Source organism: Ambystoma mexicanum, chromosome 1p (genome assembly GCF_040938575.1).
Source record: "Ambystoma mexicanum isolate Mex_15411 chromosome 1p, UKY_AmexF1_1, whole genome shotgun sequence".
NCBI classification, from domain to species: domain Eukaryota; kingdom Metazoa; phylum Chordata; class Amphibia; order Caudata; family Ambystomatidae; genus Ambystoma; species Ambystoma mexicanum.
In genome coordinates, this window is record NC_090921.1 from 375121745 (window position 1) to 375138860 (window position 17116).

At 49.9% G+C, this 17116-nt stretch overlaps 1 protein-coding gene and 1 pseudogene across 1 annotated transcript in view; one reads left to right on the top strand and one right to left on the bottom strand.

The window, feature by feature from the left end:
- HAPLN4 (hyaluronan and proteoglycan link protein 4) overlaps nt 1-17116 on the top strand; it is an 805823-nt gene that overhangs the window by 327339 nt on the left and 461368 nt on the right. The window lies entirely within an intron of this gene.
- Nucleotides 14763-14828, bottom strand: LOC138461580 (U6 spliceosomal RNA; annotated as a pseudogene).

Here is a 17116-nt window from a genome sequence, read left to right on the forward strand (position 1 = left end):
GTGAGTACAGCGCAGCGCTGCAGCTGGCGAGGCAATGCGCATAAAATAACTTCTTTCTTCCAGCTCGAAGGTGCGGTGGATCGGGAATTCAGGTAAGGATCAAAGGTATTGCTCTTGTTCTAATCTTTTCTCCTTCTTTCTCCCTTTTTCTAGGAGCTCCGGACTCGCGGCGGGCGTGGCAGAAGACTGGATGCAGACTTGCAGGCACGGTGAGCACTACGCTGCTGGATGCAGAATAACGCAAAGCGTGTGCTCCTCTTCGGGCGTGGTTTAAATTAGCCACCAAAGTAGTCCCAGGCAAGTATTCCTCCCCAGCCCCACCCGAGCAAACAAAATAGTCCCTAGGTAAAGTAGTTCCTTCCAAGCCTCCTTTGGCTTGGAGCTCTTGCAGCATAGTCTGCATCAGGTGAGTTTGCAGCATGGTCTGCATCAGGTAAGTTTTAATCTATGAGCCTGGCGCCATAGGCGCCAGGACTGACTCTCCATATTAGCCTGGCGCCATAGGCGCCAGGACTGCACCCAAATTGCCCCTAGCAGGGGTTGTTGGGCTTGCTTGGTATAACTTGATGCCTTCTTCCGGGGTTGCTGGACTTGGTCTGGGTCCCCGGGGGTAGGCATCATGACAGCACTCCCCCCCCCAACGCCCCTCCTAAAGTCGTTCTTCCCTGTGGTTTCGGTTTGTCTGGGAAATTTCGGTGGAATTTTTTCACCAATCGGGGTGCATGAACGTGGTCACTAGGTTCCCATGAACTTTCCTGTGGTCCGTAACCTTTCCAGTCGATTAAATAAACAAGTTTTGACTTTATCAGCTTGGAGTCCAGGATGTTCTTAACTTCAAATTCGGGTTCCCCGTCTACAAGGATGGGGTCTGGTGGCTTGGTTAGTCTTGTCCCTGGTTGCACTGGCTTCAAAAGTGGCACATGAAAGACGGGGTGAATTTGCATATTAGCAGGTAAATCCAACTTGACAGCCACTGGGTTGATAATGGCCTTAATAGAGTAAGGTCCCAAATATCTGGGGTTAAAGGTCCGTGTTCCCTTTAGAGGTATATGTTTCGTGGATAACCATACTTGGTCCTCTATCTGGTATTGTGGAGTATCACTTCTATGCCGATCAGCATCTTTCTTGTATTTTTATTTTGCCTTTTTTAAATGTTCAGTTGCTTCCTTAAAGGCTTGTGTAATCGTAGCGTGCAGATGGTCCACTGCAGGCATTTGTAAGTGTTGGGGTGAGTCAAGGTCTGAGGTTCGAGGATAGTGCCCATATAAGGTATAAAAGGGGCTTTGTCCAGTTCCAGAATGTACTGAATTATTGTATGCATATTCGGCGAACCAAAGAATGTCTTTCCAAATACTCTCAGTCTGATGTAACATACAACGCAGGTATTGTTCGAGAGTCTGGTTGGTCCTCTGCGTTTGACCATCGGTTTGGGGGTGGTGACTGGTTGATAACCTCACATCGATTTGCGCCAATTGACAACATTTTTTCCAAAAATGTGAAATGAATTGACTGCCCCGGTCAGAGACCAATACGGACGGAAATCCGTGTATGCGAACAATGTTTTCGAGGAACTCCTTGGCCAGGATTGAAGCTGAAGGTAATCCCTTTAAAGGAATAAAGTGGGCCATCTTGGAAAAAAGATCCACAATAACTAGAATGGTGTTAAATCCATTGCATGGGGGTAAATCAGCAATAAAGTCTAACGATAAGGTGTGCCATGGTGTAGGCGGAATGTCTAGAGGTTGTAATAGTCCAGCTGGTTTTTTCTTTTGACTTTTGTTTTGGGAGCAAATGCCACAAGACATCACAAATGATTTAATATCCTTTCGCCAGGTGGGCCACCAGAATTGTCTCTTAATCTTAGCTTCAGTTTTTGCAATACCTGGATGCCCCTCCATTAGGGTATCATGATAAAGGGAAATGACTAGCTCTTGTAGTTCCTTATGTGGCAGAAATAGCCGCCCTTTGTAATAAGGCAGGTCATTGGTGACGGAGTATTCCGGGCCTTTCTTTACCCAGTCCTGCAGGGCTGTAGGATCAAAGAGTTGTTGGATCTTTACCTGAATGTCCTCTAGTGTCTGTAGAGTAGTCATGCCAAGAATACTTTGTTCGGAAATTATAGATACTGGTTCTGGGTTCACTTCTGCCTCTCCCATCCCTATTCGGGATAAGGCGTCTGCTTTACCATTCTTACAACCTGGTCGATAGGTTATCACGAAATCGAACTCGGCAAAGAACAATGCCCATCGGAGTTGGCGTGACGATTGGGCCTTGGCTGTCTTTAAATACTGTAAGTTCCGGTGATCAGTGATCACAGTAATGGTATGCCTGGCACAGAGAAGATAGTGCCGCCAAGCCTTGAAGGCGGATTTAATAGCTACTAACTCCTTGTCGGTAACCGCATAGTTTAACTAGGGTTCCGAGAACTTTCTGGACCAAAATGCTACTGGGTGAAGCTAGCCAGTTTCAGGGTCCTTTTGAGACAGGACAGCTCCCATGGCTAGACTGGATGCATCAGTTTCCATTATGTATGGAAGTTCAGGGCGCGGGTGCTTTAATACAGGTGCAGACGTGAATTTCGCTTTCAGCTCTTGGAAGGCATTTTCAGCTTCTTCAGTCCACATAAAGCGTTTATTTTTTCGCAAGAGTTCTGTGATGGGATGTACAACATTTGAAAAATCCGGGATGAATCTGCGGTAGAAATTGGCAAAGCCGAGCATGCTTTGTACTCCTTTAACTGAACTTGGTGATGGCCACTTAAGGATTGCGTCCACCTTTCGTGAGTCCATTCTGACTCCTCTTGGGGTCAGGATAAACCCAAGGAATTCAAGTTCTGTGGCATGAAAAACGCATTTTTCCAGTTTTGCATATAGTTTGTGCTGGCGCAATTTCTCAAGGACTGCTCGGACATGCTTCACATGGTCAGATTCTGAAGCGGAGTATACTAGAATATCATCGATATATACGACAACACAAACGTCAATGAGTTCACGAAGGACATCGTTCATGAAGTATTGGAAGGCTGCTGGTGCATTGCACAACCCGAAAGGCATCACCTGGTATTCGAATAACCCAAACTTAGTGCGAAAAGCAGTCTTCCATTCGTCACCCTCTTTTACACGTACCAGATGGTATGCTCCCCGGAGATGTAACTTAGTGTATATGCAAGCGTCCTTCACTTAGTCTAGTAGTTCAGGGATCAGAGGCAATGGGCATCGGTTCTTAACAGTTATCTGGTTCAATGTGCGGTAGTCTATGCACGTTCTGAGGTCACCTTCCTTTTTGGGCACGAAGAACAAAGCTGCAGATGCATGGGATTTGTATGGGCGAATGAAGCCATTAGCAAGGTACTGGTCTAAGTATTGTCATAGGTGAAGGTTCTCAGGTTCCGTAAGGGCGTAGATCCTGCTACAAGGGGGTTATGCACCGGGTATGAGATCGATTTGACAATTGTACGATCTGTGAGGTGGCAAGGTGTTTGCCTGTTCTTTTTGGAAGACATCCTGGAATACTTGGTATTCTGGAGGTAGTTGCACGACTGATGTGGTTACTGTGGCCAGGCCTGTGTTCAGATTTTTCTTTGGGTAACAGGTTTGTGCACAATCCGGGAAGGTTATTCTCTTCTCTCACCAATCAATACAAGGATTATGTGTTTCCAACCAAGGTATCCCCAGTATTATTTGGAACTGTGGGGCTTTGATTAGATCAAACACAATAGTCTCTCGATGCCCATCCTGACCCAATAGTGTCATCTCTGCGGTGGAATGAGCTACAGGCCCAGAGGCAATTTCAGTTCCATCGACTGTGGTGATGACATCTGAGGTGGTTTTTCGGCAGAGAGGTAGATTCATCCTGGAAGCCAATTCGTAGTCCACATAGTTTCCTATGGCCCCGCTATCAATGTATGCCCTTACTGCATGCATACGCGATGGCTGCCTTGGATCTACGAGGACCATTGGTATGATGAAATGCGAGGTCTGAGTATCCTTCTTCAAGCTTGGCAAGCGGACCTCTACGCTTGTCGGGCGTGGTCGTTTCCCAAGTCTGACTCCATATGGCTTTTATCAGCAGCTCCTACCACCTTCTTGGGTGGTTTTACAGGGCAATCCCGTAGAAAATGCCCAGAAGTTCCACTATCAACCTATTAAAGGTCGCGATGTAGGATAGAAGGTCCTGGTTACCTTGTCGTAGGGACAAAAGTTTGTTATCCAGGGCCTGTCCTTGGGAGTGCTGGGCAAATAGTCTTTCCATGCTCATTTGAAAGCCCTGAAAATCCCGAAGAATTGGGTCATCCTGAGTAACTAGTGGAATTGACCAATCAGCTGCACTGCCGCTGAGATATGACAATACAAAGGCTCCCTTGGCTTGATCATTTGGGAAAGCTCCAGGTCTGCATAAAAAGTGCAAGCGGCATTGGTTCATAAACACGGCAAATCTTTTGGGATCTCTGGCAAAGTGTTCGGGCGGAGCTAATGTAATATTTCCTGGTAGGTTTATTTGCACAGGGTCACTCGATGACACAGGAGCTGGATTTCCCCCGGGACCTGCTAGGGGTGCTTGTCCAGCCTGGCTTTACAGTAGTTTACTAGCAAGGTCATCAGTTCGCTCCTTTGACAAAATCAGTTCTCTCCTAAGGGCATTGGTTTCTTGATGGGCGGAATGCACTTCAGCCCTCAGTTCCCCTAGTAATTGGGCCAATTGGTCAGTTTCTGAGGTATCCATAACGCCTGGGTGGGAATTTGTGAGTAGGCTTCGCATTCTGTTACGCTCACCTGGCTCCCACAGGGGCGTCGATCTGAACTGGACAGCTGCGGTCTCCACCAATGTGACGCGTAGTGCCGAGATGACGGACTGGACTGGTCCACCTAGCTTCGTTTGCTTGGCCCGTAGGAATATTCTTCTGCAAATGGAGAAAGGGAATTAACCACCCGTGGAGTTGAGCGTTAACCCCCACCCACTCCCGCTGTTCTCCCCACTGATCACCTTTGATGTCCCCTCTTATAGTCTCACCTGATGGTTTGGAAAGATGAGCTCTCCATCCTGCATTGAGCGCAGGGGCGCGTAGATAACCAGTTGCTTCACTGGCTCGAAGGAATTGGTGAGTTCCAGAACAATATTGACTCTGAGATTCCCGGCAAGACGCCGTAATTATGTAGTTCGTAAGAGTTCAAATGTCTGACTTTCACTCTTGTCCGATCCCTTGCAGGTTGCAGCTTGACCCTAGCGAAGAGTTCCTCGTGGCAACCAGTAATATTCAGGTAAGGATTTGTATTATCCAACACAGTTTGATAAAATAATATCAATATGTAACCTGTTGCTTTCTCCCTTATTCAGGCGCTGAGAGAAAGTATGAAGTCTCGGGGAATAATGCCTCCGGCGGTAAAATCAGGTAAGTCTATTGTGGTGAGGAGGTTTCCCCTTGTTTGTCCCTTTGTTTCACCTTGCTGTCCTTTTGTTTCCCCTTAGGGGCAGGGTTCGGCGAGGATGCAGTGGAAGCTGCGCCGACCCGTGAAGAGGAATAGTACCCCCGGTGGTAAAATCAGGTAAGTGTATGGGGGTAACTAATATTGCCTCTGTGTATTCCCTTGGCTCACCTTGTGGTTTCCCCTTAGGTGCCGGAGTGCGGCGGGAGCATGCAGAAGGATGCGGTGGAATGTGAAGATGCTGCGAGTTCAGTGGAGCGCTGCAGCAGGCGAGGCGACGCGCATAAAATAACTTCTTTCTTCCAGCTCCAAGGCGCGGTGGATCGGGAATTCAGGTAAGGATCAAAGGTATTGCTCTTGTTCTAATCTTTTCTCCTTCTTTCTCCCTTTTTCTAGGAGCTCCGGACTCGAGGCGGGCGTGGCAGAAGACTGGATGCAGACTTTCAGGCACGGTGAGCGTTACGCTGCTGGATGGCGCTTCAGAATAACGTGAAGTGTGTGCTGCTCTTCGGGCTTGGTTTAAATAGACTCCAAAGTAGTCCCAGATAAGTATTCCTCCCCAGCCCCACCCGAGTTAAAAAAATAATCCCTAGGTAAAGAAGTCCCTTCCAAGCCTCCTTTGGCTTGGAGCTCTTGCAGCATGGTCTGCATCAGGTGAGTTTGCAGCATGGTCTGCATCAGGTAAGTTTTAATCTATGAGCCTGGCCAGGACTGACTCTCCATATGAGCCATAGGCGCCAGGACTGCACCCAAATAGCCTCTAGCAGGGGTTGTTGGGCTTGCTTGGTATAACTTGATGCCTGCTTCCGGGGTTGCTGGACTTGGTCTGGGTCCCCGGGGGTAGGCATCATGACAAATATTCGGTTTGCAGTACTTTGCACACGGCATGGAATATTCGGTATGCAGTACTCTGCACACGGCATGGAATATTCAGTATGCCGTACTTTGCACAGGGCACAGAATATTCGGTATGCAGTACTTTGCAAACGGCATGGAATATTCGGTATGCAGTACTTTGTACGCACACGGCATGGAATATTTGGTATGCAGTACTTTGCACACGGCATGGAATATTCGGTATGCTGTACTCTGTACGCACACAGCATGGAATATTCGGTATGCAGTACTTTGCAGACGGCATGGAATATTCAGTATGCAGTACTCTGCACACGGCATGTAATATTCAGTATGCAGTACTTTGCACAGGGCACAGAATATTCGGTATGCAGTACTTTGCACACGGCATGGAATATTCGGTATGCAGTACTTTGCACACGGCATGGAATATTCGGTATGCAGTACTCTGTACGCACACGGCATGGAATATTCGATATGCAGTACTTTGCACACGGCATGGAATATTCACTATTCAGTACTTTGCAAATGGCATGGAATATTCGGTATGCAGTACTTTGCAAACGGCATGTAATATTCGGTATGCAGTACTTTGCACACAGCATGGAATATTCGGTAAGCAGTACTCTGTACGCACACGGCATGGAATATTCGGTATGCAGTACTTAGCACACTGCATGGAATATTCGGTAAGCAGTACTTTGCACACGGCATGGAATATTCGGTATGCAGTACTCGGTACGCACACGGCATGGAATATTCGGTATGCAGCACTTTGCACACGGCATGGAATATTCGGTATGCAGTACTCGGTACGCACACGGCATGGAATATTCGGTATGCAGTACTTGCCCACAGCGTTTGGAATGAATGTCAAACAACCTAGAACCCAATTAACCAGACGTTTAGATATAAAATCAGAGCACTACCAGTGCAACCACATAGTACAAGGACCACCATTCCTAAACCTTGAATAAGCACCTGGATGCATGCAACGAGTGTGGGTTGACAAATCAACTGAAATTTAGTTGGGAAAATGAACCTTGTACTGTTGACATATTTCCATCTGCAATCTTAAGACTTCTTTTAACCGGAGGGCGGTAAGAGAGATTATGAAGGAGCCAGGGAGTTCTGTTTCTCACCAAGAGAAAAGTAATTCCTGTACAAGTCAGGGCCTCATCCAAACTGTCGTCCACTTGCTCACCCTTTGTAATGCACCTTTACTGAATTCAATACCCAATATGTGGAGGAGACCAGCTTTGCTCTGTTGCACAAGATTGTTGTTTTGTTCTCCCTTGTTCCCCTCCCTTGCCTCGCCACGCTCTGAAACACTCGTGTACGAGCGCAATACAAATAAAATATCAACATCAACATCTCAACAACATCAATAACCTCCTTGTGGATCCGACCTTTCACTGACAATTTTAATTCTTGTGGATTTCTGTCTGGGGAGGATAGCTCAGGGGCAACATGCTTGCCTTGGAAGAAAATGACACGGAGCAACACAGGTTCGATCCCCGTGTCGTGCTTAGAAACCTCTGGGTATTAAGCGCGTTATAAATAACCTATCATATCATATCATATCATATCACTGTCATGTCCACTCAACCGCTGCAACCCTCAACCATGGATCTCCCCATGCATCCAGCAGCTGTGGACTAGCAGCGATCTCCAGCTCACAACCTTGCAAGCTTTCCATGACCTCTAGGCCCTGCTTGCCCCCGGAATATCGCTTCATTGTCTACTCCCTCTCTACCAATGATTTAACCTCCTACTTCTAATATCACAAAAATACACGTCGCCCTGTCCATCCTTCCACCCCTACCTACCACACCTTCCTCTTCAAATCTCCCCTCTCCCCTCTCCCTTTAATCTCCACTCGCGCTTCCCTATCCCACTTCTCTGCCTCTATCCCACTTCCCTTCCACTATCTCTGCCTATATGACACACATCCTCTGCTTAGCTAACCAATCCTGTACTCCTCTCAATTGCTTTGCTCCCCAAACCCTCAAAGCGATTGCTCTTGTCACTTGCTATCACCATTCCCCTCTCTTCAACCTCTCGCTCTAAACTGGCATCTTCCCAATCTGCTAAAAGGTAGCCACGGTCATACCCATCTTGGAAAAAAAAAACATACTGCTGACACCAACAACCAATCTTTCTACAGACCTGTCTCTCTTCGCACCCACTACTCCAACACCCTTGAGCGCGTTGTCTTTAACTACATTGAGAACTACCATGAGATTAACGTACTAGGCAACCTGTTCCAATATGGGGTTTGCAGTAAACGCTCCACAAAAACTGCTCTCATCCTTGTCTCCAACTTTCTTTCCACTGCTGGTCACTCCCCAACTCTCCTCCACCCCGATTCTACTTGCTCTCTCTGCCGCCTTTGACAATGTAGACCATCAATCCCTCCTTTAAACACTCACATCCCTAGCCTTCAAGGACACCAAATTGGAATGGATGTCCTGTTATCTCTGACAGCTCCTTCTTTATGTCCTGGACCTCCAACACCTCCCCACGCAACACCCTAATATTCACTCTAAATACCTCCTCCCTGAGTAGACTTAAGCAAGTGATTGTTCGTTTTTTACCATCTACACTCCTCTGCGTGGCGTGGCCATCTCTCAGCTGATGGCACCCAGATCTTCTCTTTTCCCTCCTTTGCTGCCGACATCTTGCACTGCATCACTTGCTGCCTCTCTGCCATTCATCACTGGATGCCAATAATCTGCCTTATATTGAGTTATCTTCCTCACAGCCTTCAATAGCAACCATGCTGTCCCTTGCTTTACCTATTCCTTCCTGACCTCCTCACTCCATCGTCCAGGGCTTGCAACATTGGCAGGGACCTTAACCTGATCAGTTCATTACTGCCACAGCAGCCACAACCAACCTTGTAGGTATCGTGAACATCTAACCGCACCGCACCCATCGCTCTGCCAAAACTCTAGTCTCCAACGTGACCCTCAGCAAATTTAACTGCTGCTCCAGTCAAATTCTGGGCTTTCCCTCTACTCTTTGCTCCTCTGAATAAAGTACTCAACTTTTCCACATGCACCCCATGTAACCTGCCTGAATCCCCTCCTACCTCACCTTCTAATCACCACCATGTGTGACTCTCAATGTTTAAGCGCTCGGTCTTCAAGTGTTTACTTTAAACCAAACCATGGGCCTCTTTACAAGGTCGGCAGTAAACCACCGGGGCCACCAGTGGGTTGCCGCCGATCTCTTAACACTGTTCAGCTGCCTGAGATCCCGTTGCCACCAGGACATTACAAGTCCCGGCTTCCCGGGATGTCAGGCGGCAGAAAGTGTAAGTCCTTATTCCTGTGGAGTCCACGGCAATGGGGACACGGAAGCACAGGCACCATTGCTAACACTGATTCTGTGAAAACCATGCCTGCGTGGGCCGGATATCCCGGCTCCTGAAGGCATTCTCGTAGTCTGGCAGTCCGGAAAGGGTGCCGATACATTGCAACCAGAACACTTATCTCCGGAACGCCAGGCTTGTAATGAGGCCCCATGTCTCAGGCCCCCTAGTATCCACCATATTCCATCTCCTTCTACACCCCCATTCGGGCTCTTTTAATCTCACAAACATCTTTGTTCTCTGACCCCCTCACACTGCTTCTCTTTGCTGCTTTTCAACACTGGAATCCTCTCCTCAGCATCAAAGCATTTCATCCAGCAGTACTATTGAAAAACAGGCCTAAGCTCCACCTGCTAGCCAATGAAGGGGCATCCTCTGCCCCTCCTTCCCCCTCCCCATGCAAACTCCCTGTCCACCGTGCCCCAATGCTAACCAACTGCATATATGCAAAATGTATTTATGCAAATATTGGCCTATGACCAAAGTGCTTAGTGTGTTTATTTATCTCTCATTATCACCAGCAATCTCTCCTTATATGCCAAAGTATGTGCAAACCCGCATTTCCTGTGGGCTTCTGTGAGTGTGGGATGTGTGTCACTTTGTGGTGTTGTAAGGTTTGTTTACCCTCGCGTTTCACTGTGCTGTCATACAAGGGTTTATCTTTTCTTTTTTTTCCTTTCCGTTTGGCGCTCAGTGAAGGTTTAGAACACAGTTGGTAGGCTCCACCAGCAGGGGGAGCAGGGTTGTCTGTGAGGCGATTTCACCTCAGGGCTGCCGCGGGCCCACCTGCTTGTGAGTTACAGTGCGCAGTTCCTGCGGAGGATAAGGGCCGGCCGGGCGGGGGGGGGGGTCGCTTCAGAGGGAGAGTGGCGAACGAAGTCAGGAGCTTGAGGCTGCCACTGAGGGCATCCCGACCCTCTGTGTATCCAATGACTGTCCCTCCCTTGTCAGGCCCCCCGCCTGGTGTATGTCAGTCTCTCTCCTCCATCCAGGGGTCGAGGGAGTGCGCCGGAGGCCGAATTTCTGGATGCATTTGGCGGGTGTTTCCACCTGCGAGCCCGCTACAGAGGGATAGAGTGGGGTGGTGAGCGTGTATCGAACATTGACTCAGGTAGGAAAGGAAGACCCTTAGGCTGAGTAGTGGGGGCCCCCCCGTCGCTCTTATTCCTATTACCCTATTCCCCCGAAAGAATAGTACAGACAGGTTTTTGTTTGTGGAAAAATTATCGGCCGTAGGCTTGTTTATTTTCTACAGAAAATAACACCAAATAATAATCATAACAAACACAGAATAACACCAACTCGCTTTTTGGGCACTTCGTGTCCAGGGGTTGTAGATGCCCAGCCTTCTCCTCGGCTCGTCTTAGTTACCCTGGGGCATCCGTTCCTGGACACGTGCCGCCGCCTACGACTTTCTTCTACCGTGTACCGAAGAAAGTACTCGGCGTTCCTGTTCCTTGTTCTGTCTCCTTTCCTTGCCTTTTTTTCTGCTGGGTGGGTTGGGTGGCAAAACGTTTCCTTCTCCCCCTTTTCCAGGCCTTAGGAGCTTACCCGAGTGAGGTGAGCTCCTTGCCTGGTTGTGCCCACCCTGCATTTCCTTGGGGTACTTATACCCCCCTGGCCCTTTGTTGTCCCTCTGGGGGGGGCTGGACTTCCTCCTGCCCCCCTGTTGCTTTCCTCACACCTTTCCCCCATCCGTGTGGGGTTTCCCTAGCAACGCTGAGGGTGGGGGCGCCGCTTGGCTGCCCCTCCCCTTGTATTTCGCGCCGTTCTGTTTCCCCCACCCTGCGCCTACCCCCCCAGGCCCTCCATCGTGCCGTACTTTGTACTGCACGGGGCCTGGGGCATAGGCTGAGTAGTGGGGGCCCCCCCATCGCTCTTATTCCTATTACCCTATTCCCCCGAAAGAATAGTACAGACAGGTTTTTGTTTGTGGAAAAATTATCGGCCGTAGGCTTGTTTATTTTCTACAGAAAATAACACCAAATAATAATCATAACAAACACAGAATAACACCAACTCGCTTTTTGGGCACTTCGTGTCCAGGGGTTGTAGATGCCCAGCCTTCTCCTCGGCTCGTCTTAGTTACCCTGGGGCATCCGTTCCTGGACACGTGCCGCCACACCTGAGTGGGTGCCGCCTCGGCCGCGCTCAGGTCCCCCCAAAAACGCGCTCCTAACTGCATCCTCGCGCTGCTAAGGCTCTGAGAATACTATCTGAAAATTGTCCCATCCCTTAGCTGGATAGGTGTGTGCCGTCTTGGTGGCGCCTCTCTGGAATGTTCTGTGATAAGCCATGCTTTATAAACTGGGGCCCTGTACTCCTACGATAACTTTCCACTGCCTTGTTTAGCCTTTTCCTTGTAGTTTCAATGGCCTGCATCCTGCGCGCCCCGTACCAGACTCTGCGTGTAAATATCTCCGAAATTTTGGTTTCCCACCAGCAATGAGCTATAGCCCTTGATGGCTCGCACATGTTGCGCATCAATCCGCCCCTATCTGTTTTAGCCAGGTCACTGCCCCCAAGGTGGATTACCTCAACCCCCCCAACTTTCTTTGCGCCTTTCGCTCCCAGGCCTCTTGCCCATGCTGAAGTGGCTTGCCCCTGTTCAGAAACGGGTGGGTCCCAAATTCCACTGCATCCCACCCTGCTCTTGCAATCTTGCCCAACCCCTCATTGCATTCCTTATCCGTGTGCTATTTGTTGGGTCTGTCACCCCGGCCACCTTTGTGGTATATGCGACCGCAGACAAATGTGCTGCTGCCCATCTTTTCCTTTTACCCTGGGCCAATGCTTTTTTAACAGCAATCACCCCTGTTGGCCATTGACATTTTACCTACGTCTTGTCCTGTTTCCGCTATCACCTATTTACCTGCTTTTTGTACTGCTTACCCGTTTTGTACGTTCCTGTCCTGATTCTCTTTGACTCGCCCTGGTTCCTTTGGTTTTACCTATTTCTCGGACCTCTTTGTTGCTATTTCCGCTTCTCCTCCCGTGGCACCCATGCCTTTTCGGGTGTGGGCGTTAATTTCTTGCCATGCACCTGGCCATATTTACCTTTTCCAGCCAAACCTATGGCTAACCCTTTCCTTATTTCCTGTGCTCATTCGTGGAACCCATGCCTTTCCCGGTATGGGCGTTATTTTCCTGCCAACCCGTGACCATATTTTCCTTTTCCAGTCGGCCTTGTGGCTAACCTTTTCATTATTTCCGATGCTTCTCCGGGGAACCCATTCCTTTCCCAGTATGGGCGTTATTTTCCTGCCATACATGTGGCCATCTTTTTCCTTTTCCAGTCAGCCTTATGGCTAACCTCTTAATTATTTCCGGAGCTTTATTCGTGGAACCCATGCCTTTTCCAGGTGTGGGTGTTATTTTCCTGCCATCTACGCGGCCATATTCTCCTTTTCCCGATGCTTTATTCGTGTAAGCTTAATGGACACTTTGGCATTTCCCCTTTCCTGCCCTTCCTCTTGTGCTCCATGCTCCCAGCTATGCTTTTCCCGCTATCTCCCCTGCCACCCCTTTTGCTCCGTTGGTGGTCTGTTACTTTGCTACTCTGTCGTCCTCTTTGTGTCCCCTATTGACTGCCCCACAGGTTCTGTTCCCCTGACCTCAAATGATTCCTTGTCGTAATTATCGTATCCTGATGTTTGTACCTGTCTTTGCTTCTATCCTTATTTTCCCATTATGCCCAAATGCTTTGTAGACCTTTAAGACTCTCTGTTGGTATGTTACAAGTGACACCCCGTCTTCTGTGTATTTCTGCAATATAACAATGTACAATCTTTGGAAAGCCGCCCTCCCATTATAAAAGGGTCCTTGCTACTGGTGCCCTTTTAATAATCCCTTCTCATCCTCCTTCATGTCCTCTACTGATACGTTTTGCTTCACTTTCTCATCCATATACCATGATTGCGCCTTCATGGACCGGCCTTGGGCGTCCTTAACGACTGAGGGCCTGCCATATTTCGCCATTACTGCTTCTGCCCCTTGTATTGCTACAGTGGTGACCCCTCCCGGTGTCACCGGTAAGCTGGTGGTCGTTCCCTGGTGAGTAGACCCTGGCGTACTTCCTTGTGCCACCCTCTGTCGTATGGGAACCCCGTTGCCCACTGGTCCAGGCCCCCTTTTTCTGTTCGTTATTGCTCACTACTCCCTTCCTATTCACTCATGCCTTTAAATGGCCCCCCTCTCTACCTTTGCTACTTTTCGTCTCTGAAGACGTTACCCCTTGCTTTTCCCTGTGCCTCTTGTGCTTCTTAACCTTCCCTCCACGGGTTCTGGGCGACTTACCCTGAGCCGTGCTGCATGCTTTTAACCTTTTTAGCATTTTTCACCCAACTCTGTTATCCCTTTTCACCGTATCTTTCCTTTGCCTCCTCAACGGCGCCTCCGGCTGCTCCTGTGCCCCTCTCGGGTCTTCTCTCGGCCTCCTTTGGCCTTGTGGTATTCCTCCTTGCTGCTGCTGGACTCCTTTAGCAGCAAAGGCGACCTTGCCCTTGCCTTTTCATCCTTATTCATTACATCCAGCACCCATTTTGCTCCATGCTCCAAGGTTCTGGGCGACTTACCCTGAGCCGTGCTGCATGCCTTTCACCTTTTTAGCATTTTTCACCCAACTCTGTTATCCCTTTTCACCGTATCTTTCCTTTGCCTCCTCAACGGCGCCTCCGGCTGCTCCTGTGCCCCTCTTGGGTCTAGCATGTTCTTCTCTGGCTTCTGCGACTCTTCCGCCACTTCTCTTGCCCTCTTCTGTCCTTGGGGTACCGTGGCTTCCTCGTTGCTGTCCGTGGAATCCTCTAGCCCTTTCTTCCTTTTGCATCACATCCAGCACCTATTTGGCCCCATGGTCTTTTTCTGCCTTTTTGGCCCAAGCGCTGAATTCTTGCGCTCTTCTTGTTCTTTCTTCCGTCATTCCCGACTTTTGCCTCTTCTGGCTTTCCTGTAGATTTGCCTTCGCTCGCCTTGTTCCTCCTGTCTTGTTTCGCCGGGCCCCTGTCTGGCTTCCCGTGTTGCCTGTTCCGACCGTTGTTCTAAATTCGGCACGTACTGCCCCTTTAATGCTTACTGCTGACTGCATTTACTGATTGTGCCACGGGTGCTTTTAAAATATGGAACGCTTCATGAATTTGCGTGTCATCCTTGCGCAGGGGCCATGCTAATCTTCTCGGCGTGCCTTTCCTTTCCTCAGGTGCTTAATTGTCTCCTGGGCGAACGCTGCCCTAACCAGCTTGATCTCCTAAATGCGGGCCTCCCCGGCAACCCCATACTGATTGTCGGATCCACCGTGCCTGATGCGGCCCGTGATATCACCCTCGACACAGAAAGGAGAGAAGTCCCCATGCACACACAGGGAAAACAGGGGCAGCCTCATCAACTCGGTCCCTAATATTTACCTCCATTCGTTAACTTTCCTTATTTTACTGCATGCGCATGGCTACCAATAACACCCTTGACTCCCACTTCAGGCCAGAGGGCGCTACCACTCCCATCCTCACTCCTAAGTACTCCAGGAGCCCCTTTCCCACGACAGTTTTAAACAAGTGCTAGTCACTGGTGCGCCCATGGTGCCGTGGTCGCAAAAGGGGGCCTGCCATCTAAGCAACATTTCCATCCAAATACCTGCATAGCGGCCATAAACCGCCGTGGCCGCAAGAGGGGCATGCCATCACAGCAACTGTGTCATAAAATGTATGCATATCGTCGCGCCACATGCGACACCCTTCTTAAAACCCCCCTACCCCCCAGGCCCTCCATCGTGCCGTACTTTGTACTGCACGGGGCCTGGGGCATTGTTAGTTGGCTCCCTCTCGGAGCTGTGAACTGACCTGACGCTGCCCTCCCCTCCCCCCATGCTCCTGGCCTTCTCCGTGTCGTCCTGCTTCCAATGTGTGCACTGCACGCACACTGCGCTGTCCATTCAGTGACTGGCCTGTTTTACGTTCTCGTGGCAGCATTCGATCCTTGCCAGCTGCTGCCTCCGTGCGAAGCTGAGGGTAAATCGGACTGTTTTTATTCGTTTGCCGCTTTCCTGGCCCATTGGCCATTTTTTGAAAAAATACATTTCGTTATCTATTTTTTCTGTTTCCGTTGGCCAGTAGATTACTTTTTTTTTTTTTTTTTTTATATAGCCCTTTTAGAATTTTGGCGATCTTCCGGGGGTCTGGCCCGAACCTCCCCTTTCCGATTACTGGTCTGGGCACTTAGTGCTTTGTGCCACCAGCCTCGTGACCTCTCGTGCGCGGCTGTTTCTTTAAATCCCCAGCGCGTCCGCTCCTTGTTGAACTTTTTCCTCCCTTCGGCCACGCCCCCTTTGTCTTGCCGTCACTCCGTCTTGCTTTCGGTCTACCCGGGACGATCTTCCGATGCGCCCGCTTCGTCGTCCTGCTTCTTCCTGGTCTGGTCTGTGGCGTTCCTGTGGCGGCTCCTCTGCTGCACGCGGTCGTGTCCTTGATCCTCCGCTTTCACTCGGCCGCCTCTTCCAGCTGGAGCCCGCCGCACGCCGCCCGCTCCCCGTGCCTGATGTCCGCGTAGCTTCCTGGTTGCTGCTCCCCGCCGCGGTGAGTCCTCCTTTCCTTGCCACGCCGCGCTGCTCGCTTTCCTGCAGACCCGCACCAGATAAGCCCGCAGAGGCAAACTTGGTCCTTTAAATGAAGGAGGTAACGAAATAAGCCCGTAGAGGCAAAACGTTAACGTTTCCTTCTCACCCTTTTCCAGGCCTTAGGAGCTTACCCGAGTGAGGTGAGCTCCTTACCTGGTTGTGCCCATCCTGCATTTCCTTGGGGTACTTATACCCCCCTGGCCCTTTGTTGTCCCTCTGGGGGGGGCTGGACTTCCTCCTGCCCCCCTGTTGCTTTCCTCACACCTTTCCCCCATCCGTGTGGGGTTTCCCTAGCAACGCTGAGATGGGGGCGCCGCTTGGCTGCCCCTCCCCTTGTATTTCGCGCCGTTCTGTTTCCCCCACCCTGCGCCTAACCCCCCAGGCCCTCCATCGTGCCGTACTTTGTACTGCACGGGGCCTGGGGCAGAAGAACGGGATTCCGAGCGCCGTGTTAGCCAGCTGCCGGTTTACACTTGGGCCGCAGAGTTCCCTGATGGGGGATTTTCTCCATTCTCCCTTCCCGAACAAGACACAGGCAGGTGTTTTGTAAGTTAACCAACGCTCAGTAGAAGAAGGGGTGCGGCCAACGTTTGGAGTCGCTGGAAACAGGCAGTGTGGTGCCCGGAAGGGGGGTTGAACCCACCTGGGTGTTTGTAGAATCCCTCTCACTTGTCACGCAGCCAGTCTAGGCCCAGGCTGTTTTAGGGGGTATTGATCCGGGGGGGAACATGTGATATTGACCTGGTCTGCATCTTACACTTCACCCGCAGTGGGAGCGGGGCAGAACTTTATAAATCCTGCTGGGATGTCTTCCGAGGGTTTTTTTTTTTAATGTTGTATGAATATGTATTTAACCAA